Source organism: Cephus cinctus, unplaced genomic scaffold (genome assembly GCF_000341935.2).
Source record: "Cephus cinctus unplaced genomic scaffold, Ccin1 Ccin1_scaffold1097, whole genome shotgun sequence".
Classification (NCBI taxonomy): Eukaryota; Metazoa; Arthropoda; class Insecta; order Hymenoptera; family Cephidae; genus Cephus; species Cephus cinctus.
In genome coordinates, this window is record NW_014333609.1 from 60,408 (window position 1) to 69,446 (window position 9,039).

General features: G+C 37.6%; 1 protein-coding gene across 2 annotated transcripts in view; it reads left to right on the forward strand.

Annotated features, from left to right (window-relative positions):
* The window catches only part of LOC107272012 (attractin), a gene marked incomplete in the record, with an annotated part of 17,211 nt that extends 14,217 nt beyond the window's left edge, over positions 1 to 2,994 (forward strand). For both annotated transcript variants that reach the window (XM_015748692.2, XM_015748693.2), the window contains 1 exon segment: positions 43 to 2,994.
* Positions 2,995 to 9,039: the final 6,045 nt, after the last annotated feature.

Sequence of the window (9,039 nt, forward strand, 5' to 3'; positions counted from 1 at the left end):
CCCCCTCGATACACCCTCATTAATTACCCAATCTGTCGAGCGTACTGTAACTTGTAATTAAAATTTCAATATTTCAAGGACTTCTGTCATTTTCATCGTGATGGTTAATGACTTTTGACCTGCGGCATCCCAGTCGATAATTTTGATAACGGGAAAACAACGCATTGCAGTTATCCGTTGTTAACTGATTGATTATTAATTGATTGCTGCTATATTTGCTGTTATCACCCACCCTCGTTTCAAATGCATCGTTATCAATAATTTCAATAATTTCAGGATTTCAATTATTTTTTTTTTTAATATTGAGAATTTCGGATGTAGGTAAGGTAATACAATTTTTTTCCTGTCAGACATTTTCGAATATAAAAAAAAAAGAGATTTCTGACGTAACGAAAGTTCCATCGTATGGTAGCGTGTACATATATATATTATCAAGAAAGTAAATTACACAAATACACTACATTAAATTATACAGACAATGCTCTTAAAAATGAGGTTATATTGTAAAACGTAGACCTTCTGAAAATTTTTTATGTTAATTATAAGAAATTTGAAGTTCGCGCCGTCTCGTTTCATGTATCTCATATGGATTAATCGCGAGCTCAATGAATTGACTATATCGTTCGGATCGATAGCAGTCGCCATTTTGAACGATACGTTACGTACGACAAAACGTAAAGCATAGTCGTGCACGTTACTATTATTAATTACTTTTAATTTTCAAATTGTCCTAATTAATTAATGGCGATCGAACCGTTACGCGCCAAACAGGCAAAATTGCGAGCCAATTATTTTACACGTTCTTCACGTATCTTTCGTTGTACATCGGGTGAAGTATCGCGAAATTAATGAAACCACGGAGACAATGAAAATTGGCGGTTTGGTTTTGCGGTAGAGTTAAAAAAGAAAGGCAGGAAGATAAAACCAGGTAGAATTTTCATAAGAATCGGTAAAACGTCCTGAAACGATGCAAAAACAAAAAATACTTTTCTTCTCATCTCTTCTCCTTCTTGCCTTATTATATATCGAATCCGTATTATTCGTCCTTATCCCGTTGAACTTTACGAGCACGAGACTGGCGTCACTCGATTTTACGTTTTCTCTCTTTCTTATGTTTTTGTATCTCGATTCTACCCCTCCGCTGTCATCTTTATTGCGTCACTTTTTTCCATTCCTCCGTAACCTCTTACTTTCTCTCTCTACGTACAACGTCTCTCACTCTCTCCTTCGTCATCTTTGTTACTTCCTCCGTTCCTCCTGTTTTTTCCTATCTTATTCCTGCGTCGTGAAAACGTTCCATATAACTATGAAACGTAACGCATAACACATCCCATATGAAATCAACCCTCCGAAGTAACATTTTTTTCCGCAACAACGGGATATTTCTCGGGACGACTTCCCTCCCCTCTTTCTTTATCCTATGTCTAATCGTAGAGAAGGTGGGGGGGGGGATCACGCCTTATCTGTGGTATACTTGTAAACTATATCTACGTTTAATAGCAATTATTTAGAGAGTACGCGGAGTAACCGGACGGAAAGAAAGTGGTGATGGGTGAGATAGCGGATATGACGTTTATCAAAATTCTTCGAAGTCCATCGAAAAGGACAATATATATTTTTTTCTCTCTATTGGATCGAATAATCTATATATACTTTATCAAAGTCAAAACTTGGCCTAAACTTATGAACTTTGATATGTTTCCATTGACACCCTTGACATAATACATATATCTTCTATCGTCATTCTCACTTAGTATATTTTCCATGAATAAAAAAAAAAATTGAAGAATTTCAATACGACGTCCAAGCAATGGTAATCAACCTTCTTCGCGTTAATTAGGATGAATTTCGCAATTTTCTTTCTTTAATCTTTTTTCTTGTTATTTATATCGTATCTGTTAAGGGAGCCAGGAGTGACTAGAAGAAGAAAAAGATATACTCGCGGTTGAGGTTTTTTTTTTATTTTTGACTTTTTTTCTTGTCGACGTCCGAGGATATCTTGCGAAAGTCGACGTCCGGGCCGATGTCAATAATGTTGCGATCGGTCGGCAGACGTATATTTCCACGTTAAAAAAAAAAAATGCTGACCTATATGTGAAAATCGTATATAACGTATACACAAGTTCACACAGTTAGAATGGAGAATTAAACGTTACGTTTTACACGAAAGATGAACACATACACAGCACATATTTTCATCCAATTGTGTATTCAGCTTTATCTAGTCTATAACGATGAACAAGGTAGTGAATGGGACGTGTGTGAATTTTTGAGAGCACAGTTATGTCAGAATGCGATTTGCCCGAGGTACATATGTTATACATGAAAATGAAAAAAAAAAGGAATATATACATACGCGAATCGAGATTGACAACGAGGATTCAAATAGCGCGCCACGACGCGAGGCTTATAGGCTTTGGCGGGAATTATTTGAAAATACGTTATTTCTGGGAATTCTGTTGATTGAGGATTACAGTAAAAAAATTTTTTTTTTAATGAGTTAAACCAACACACAGCACTCTTTGGTGTCTGGTGACGTTATGGGTGTTTTGGATGAAAAAAAGAAAATAAGATAACGGTATTAAAGGAAATTCCAAGATTTCTCCCGCTCTTGTATGCTTGTCGCGGGTCGTTGCGCGCGAGACGAAGATAAAGAGAAGTAATACAGCTCAAACGTTTAAAGACTGGGAGACTGGGACTTTTTTCTTCGCAAGAGCGTATTTCGACGAGAGTGAAAGAGACGGGGAGAGAGGAGAGAAAAAAGCATCACGTGACTACGAGGAAAAATGACTTTGGGTTTCGAAAAACGATTCAATTTTGAAGTGAAAAGAGATAGAGAAATAATCATGGCCGTATTTTTGTGCTAGATCGTATAGACGACGTATACAGTGTGACTGTAAAAAAAAAGTGCGAATGGGATATGTACGAGTGGCGAAAACTTATTGTATTATAAAAATAAAACAGATATTGTTTAAATAAAATTGATATAAATAAGCTCCTAGAGTTGGTCGCCATTTTTCCTAACCTCTCTGCGCTAACGATATTAATTTTATATATTTTCCAAGATATCCAATTGAAATATTACGGGAACGTTACTCGTGTAAAATTCTTTTTTTTTTTTTTATTTTATGAACGTATCAGTTAACTTCGACTCGCTGCATTCGTTATCTTAACAAAGTTACCAACTTGCTTTCTATGGTAGTAATAAGTTTCAAGTCTTTCAAGCAAAGTCGGAATTTCGTAATGTCAATCGTCTTATCCTTGGAGTATTATGTATATATCCAGGTAATCGTGGTTAGAGTGGTATAAATTATATTTTGCGTATATTTCAATAATAATCTTTGTATATGATTACGTTTAGTTTCAGGTAAGGAAAAATGAGATAAAGCCGATGGTGAAACTTTTTAAAAAGTTCCGTGTGCCATAGGCGGTTATTCAAGTTGCAGGGAAATAAACGAATTTTAATTCTATGCATAACATAATATGGTGTGTTGACGCTGTCATGATGAGACGCAAAAGGGAAGCTGTTTTTGCATAATGCAACAACCAGGGCATAAACAGTGTTACGTATAGCTTAGTGAGTATTCGCCGTCTACGTTACTCAGAATATTGACAATTTAGTTTCGTAATCGAGGATCTACGCTTAAACTTGTACTGAGCGAAGCAGCTACGCACGTGGATGCTTACGCGACATTAAAGGGAAAAGCTGACTCTACGTGGGAAACTTTTAATTTGATAAGGTTTTAGTCAGAGGTTTATTCTATGTTAAAATACTGCATAATTATTCTTCATTTGCATAATAATGTTTATAGTGTATATTCGAGATATACCAAATGCGGATAATGAATAAAATATTCGTGAAGAGTGAAGGAGCTATCGAAGCTTTTTCTCGGTCTGTCAAATATTGAAAAACAGTGCTATCGTACGAGAGCTGTCAAAATTGACAGCTGCGTTTGACAGGTGACTCTCTTTTTGACATCCAATTATCATCAGGCGTCACCCGTGCGAGTGTTTTGTTACTTTGTTACACAATAGAAATAGTAGCAGTAGTAAAAGAATTTTATGTATCTACATTTTTCAAAGTCGTGATTTTCGTTGGGAATTAATTTTGGGATTTGGACGGTAACATCGATGGAATAAAATATGTCTTAAAAGGGTGGATAGGTAAGAGTGCCGGTCGTAATAAGAGTACAAGAAACAAGGGTTGTAGCATAGGGGATGAGAAAGGAACGATAGAGGCTATAAAGTAATATATTGAATAGTATTGGGTTGGCATGAAAATAATGAGACACTCTAGAAAACTCTACACACGTCCTTTTTTAAATTAATTGTTTTTCACCGTTTCTATTGTATATACCCACAGAGCGGAAGTATCTAGAATGTTCTAGAACATACTGGAATATGGTCAAACCAATTCATTTAAAAAATGACATGTGTCGAGCTTTCTAGAGTGTCTCATTACTTTCATGCCAACCCAATAATAATATATTAAAAATGAAAAACCATCCCCCACTTAAATAATAGATTCAAGTATTTACATACAAAGCAAATCGATCCTGATCGATGTTATGTAATTCCAAGGATGCCAATGTAAAAATAACTAACGCTATTGGCTAATCTTAAACCAATAGTCCAGAAGATCTTGGAGAGTCCAGAAGAATTGTCTATATTCTCCGCGCGCAACCTTTGACCTTTTCGAAACATATACATCATGGTGCACGTGGCTAGAATTAATTTGAACAATATATATATTTTTCATATTTCCACGAAACACGTCAACGCATTTTGTACGTGCCCACGTATACGATTTCCTGGAATGAATAAAAGAACGTACATACAAGTACAACCAAACAAAGAAAAAGTAGCCTGTCAAGTGCGTGATATAGAGAGCTTGAAAAAAAATAACTGTCAAAACCATTGAAATTCTTCGTTTCCTTTATTTTCCCGCGAAAACCATTTCGAAGTGACGACATAATTTTTCTGGTCCATAGATTTAATTTTCAAGATACATCAGAGCCGAGATGACATCGACTGCAGCTGTAACTGATGAAATTGCTTCTCGTTTAAATTCACCTCGCGTCATTTGCACAGAGAATTTTTTTTTATTATGAAACAAGATACTTTTTTATGGTAAAAAAAGAAAGAAAGTTATCCAGTGGGTACAGGCGAATCAATAGCTTCTCCTCTCGTTTGCGTTACAGCTATAGACAGACCGCGTGCTATATATCTAACAGCTCGGTTCAGCTATAGACTCGCTTAGGGTCGAGGCATAGAAATCAAATAGTAGGGGTAGGTATTAATCGCGATACCGTCAGCCATCGATCAATCATGAGTATTTGTATACGGCGTGTATGGTCTTTATCGTGATGGCTTGATCAAAATCATAGGCAAAAAATGCACGAACAAAATTACGAAAACACGCATTGACACTGTTTCTCATATAAAATAGATTAATCATATTTATCCTTCGCGCACTATACGCATATTACGTTACACATCCGTATCTGAGATACGATACTGTCTTTATACGGATATTCATTATCAGGGCATCCTAACAAGTAAATTCCCTAGTTTTCCTTTTTAAGGGATCTGCTGATCGCTTGTTTTATATAAATAAAAAATTTACCAACCAGCTACCCACTGACAGTTCTTGATATTTTCTTGGTAGCACGTTACGTCATGTTCACGAGACTTAAGGCTGCAGTGCCGATACGTCTGTTCTTGAAGTCTCATTAGAAATGTCGTGGCAGATTGAGCTTCACGAAAACACCTTCACTCAGGATTTTACTTAGGTATTGCGATACTCCGCCCCTCCCTCCCAGCCCCGCACTCCGCAATTTAATTTGCTTGCGTCTTACACGCATCCTTGAGACTGTTGAAGCTGTCACTACTAAGACTTAAGGGGAGGGGAGGGGGGGGGGGGGAAATTTAAACTGCGAGACAGAGAATGGGGAGACGTTGAATGACTATTAGAATTGTTGCTAATGAATTTAGAGCTTGTTTCGTATTAATTACCCAAACAACGTATAACGTCTAAGAATGATCTTCAAGAGGTGTAACGTGAGAGAAGCTGGCTTTAGAAATCTTAAAGACGACTTTTGGATGTATCTATTGTCTGGATAGAAGATACAATTTATTATTTACATCAAAACAGTATAATTTGAATACGAGTATCGAGATGAATTTCGTATTGACTAAATAGAAAAATTTTGTTTAATTAATTACTCTAATAAAATTTCAATGGCATCTCTGATCGATAATATTTGAATGTCAGGAGAGAGGGAAAATTTGCAGATTTTTAACTTATCTTCGTTTCTTATCGCTTTTCGCATTTCCCCAAGACTCGTAGAATTTATCGTCGACATAAAATCCTCTCGACTTAGTACGGATTTCAAAGTCCCCTTAAGCTTAAAGCACAGCCAACAGAACTATCTAGGGAGCCGGTCGAGTTTGTATTCGCGGTCTGACGTACCCCTGCACAGCTGCATGCACTTTCCTCGTTAGACCTTGTATACACACGCGAATGAGTCCTGCATAGCGTGCAGTGCCGGAAGCGAGTGCATTCGAGTGAGTGGAATAGGAGTGCAGGGGATGTTCTTTAATGTGAACTTTCTTAAACGCCGTATAAAGTGGCGTCAGGTTCTAGGTAGGAAGAAAAACATTGTTCAACACACAAAGATGCATCCACTGCAACGATACGCAGCTGCAGGAGAAAACTTATGTAGTTCTTAGTTACTTTTTTGGACTCCGAGCTCTGCGACCCGATACCCACTTCTTATGTCCTAGGCAAGACACACGTTCTCCATCGTCTACTTCTGTTGCTGTCCTAGCAGTTTCTCCTACCTAAACTCACTTTTATCCCCCTCGCCGTAGGTATACTCTTCCACAAGATTTTTACCGGAATTCGCTATAAAGTTACAACATTGCTTGTCCCTTGTGACGTTGGCGCCAATGTAAAAGCGATAACCATACGAATTTCACAATTCTACAAAATAGTGTATGACGACCAAGAAAACTGTGATATAACAGATTTTTGACATGACAGTGACGAGATGAGTTTTCAAACAAAAAATATATTTTCACAACAAAAATCCAATCACGTTAATTCCGTATAACGATTTCTTGAAGAATTTTATTACATTTTTTTTTGTTCAAATCTCGACTTTCTACATTTCTTTTTTTTTTATTTTTCCTAAAAAAAAAAAAAACATACTTAACACGTTCGCCGCATTTACCTTATTCTCCGCGCGAATTCGCCTCGATTTGTCTTTGACGTGTCGAGGTTCCGCAATAACGTCGCTCCCGTAAAATTAAGCGAGGCGCCAACTTGAGAACTAGGCGAGTTACCCCGGAAGAGTTTCCTGGGTTTTTCCTCGCCGCGAACAAAGGTCGATCGTGGATAAAAGAGTAAGGCAGTAATGCGAGAACATGACGTATCCAAGGAAGACGGAGTGAGAGCGAGAGAGAGAAGGCAACCGGTAGTAAAGGGGGAAAAGGATGAAGACTTTTGTGGAAACATGCTCGAGTCCCGAGCAAACAGCCTTTATGCGGTATTCGTTAAGACGAATGGGCGAGAGCCTAGTGATGTATTAGCAGGAATAAATCGAGATAGATAAGTTGGCCACGACGAACACTTGCGAAAATAACATTTCTTTTTGTCCTCCGACCCCTTCGACAACGCCAACGAATAATAGATTTGCTTTATCCGGCACCTCGAAATTAATCACGCATCCATTAGCAAGGTGTAATAATTATTAAAAGTGCATATATACGTATAATATAATTTCTAATACAAGATTCTAACCTACAATTCACATTGCACTAAGTATTTGCATATCCGAGTCAATCTGAATTGCATATTACACCCTTTTAATGCAGGACAATGAAATCCTTATTCAGAGAGTACATAAAGTCTCGGTGAAGAGAATCGATAAGCCATTTTCGTGGGTGACTCTATTTCAAGATGTCGGACGACCTTTGCCATTTACTGGCCAGGATTCCGACGTAGAGCACCAGTGACTTGGCTTCGTCTAAATGCCCAAAAAAGGAACTATGTTCGTCCTAGGAACTATGTTAGCTAGGAACAGTGTTCCTTTATATATGTATACATTATGTAACAGCCGTGAGCGTATACCCTAAGATAAAAAATGCCTATCGAGACACTTCGTGTTTCTTATGAATTATACAATTCCCTGTATAGGCTGGATTTTTCAGTCAAAAAACTTTTCCAATTTCATTCAGCGAAATTGAGTCAATATTTTGGAAATTTCAATCTAAAGATATACCAAAGTGTCACGGGACTTTGGTAGAGTAAGGTAGTACAGGTTGGGACAGAAAGTGACTGTCATTTCGTGAGAAATTGGCTCGGCTAGAAAGGATCTACATGCCACAGGGTATACAGTAAAATATATATATATTTTTTTTTTCATAAATTCTTTACGTAACTTCCTGCATGGCTTTAGGATCTTTGTGACACATATTTTCATATTCTTTGACGCTCTGGATTACCTTATCTTACGTCCTTTTGTAGAATCCATATGGTTCTGCACTTCTGACTGACTTGCATAGTGTATCTCTGTCTTTCTCTCGAACTCCCTCTACCCCCTTCCTCCGCTCTCTCTCTCCCTCTTATCTTATCTCATGCTGAGAGAGTACAGTGATGCGACCAACTAGTACCAATTTACCACGACTCGGGTCCCTCAAAGCGACCGTGTAGGTGTTGGGTACACATATCGTTCTAGAAACTGCGGGGATTGCAATGAGAGCAGCATCAGTTTAACATTCATCATACTACCCAAGTACATACGTAATCGTTTGTTACTTGGACGACACAGCCAAACAGGATATTACACCATCAGCATGGATGCGCTTCTTGAAGAGATACAATTCTTAGCCATCATAGCATGGCTTTTGATACCGTTACGAATTCCAAAGATACCACTTTGACCTTTGACAGATACAGACCTACGTCAATGTAGGGAGGTAGTACAAAATATGGGTTAAATTTGAAAAAAATGTCAAAATTGACGATGACGGGTC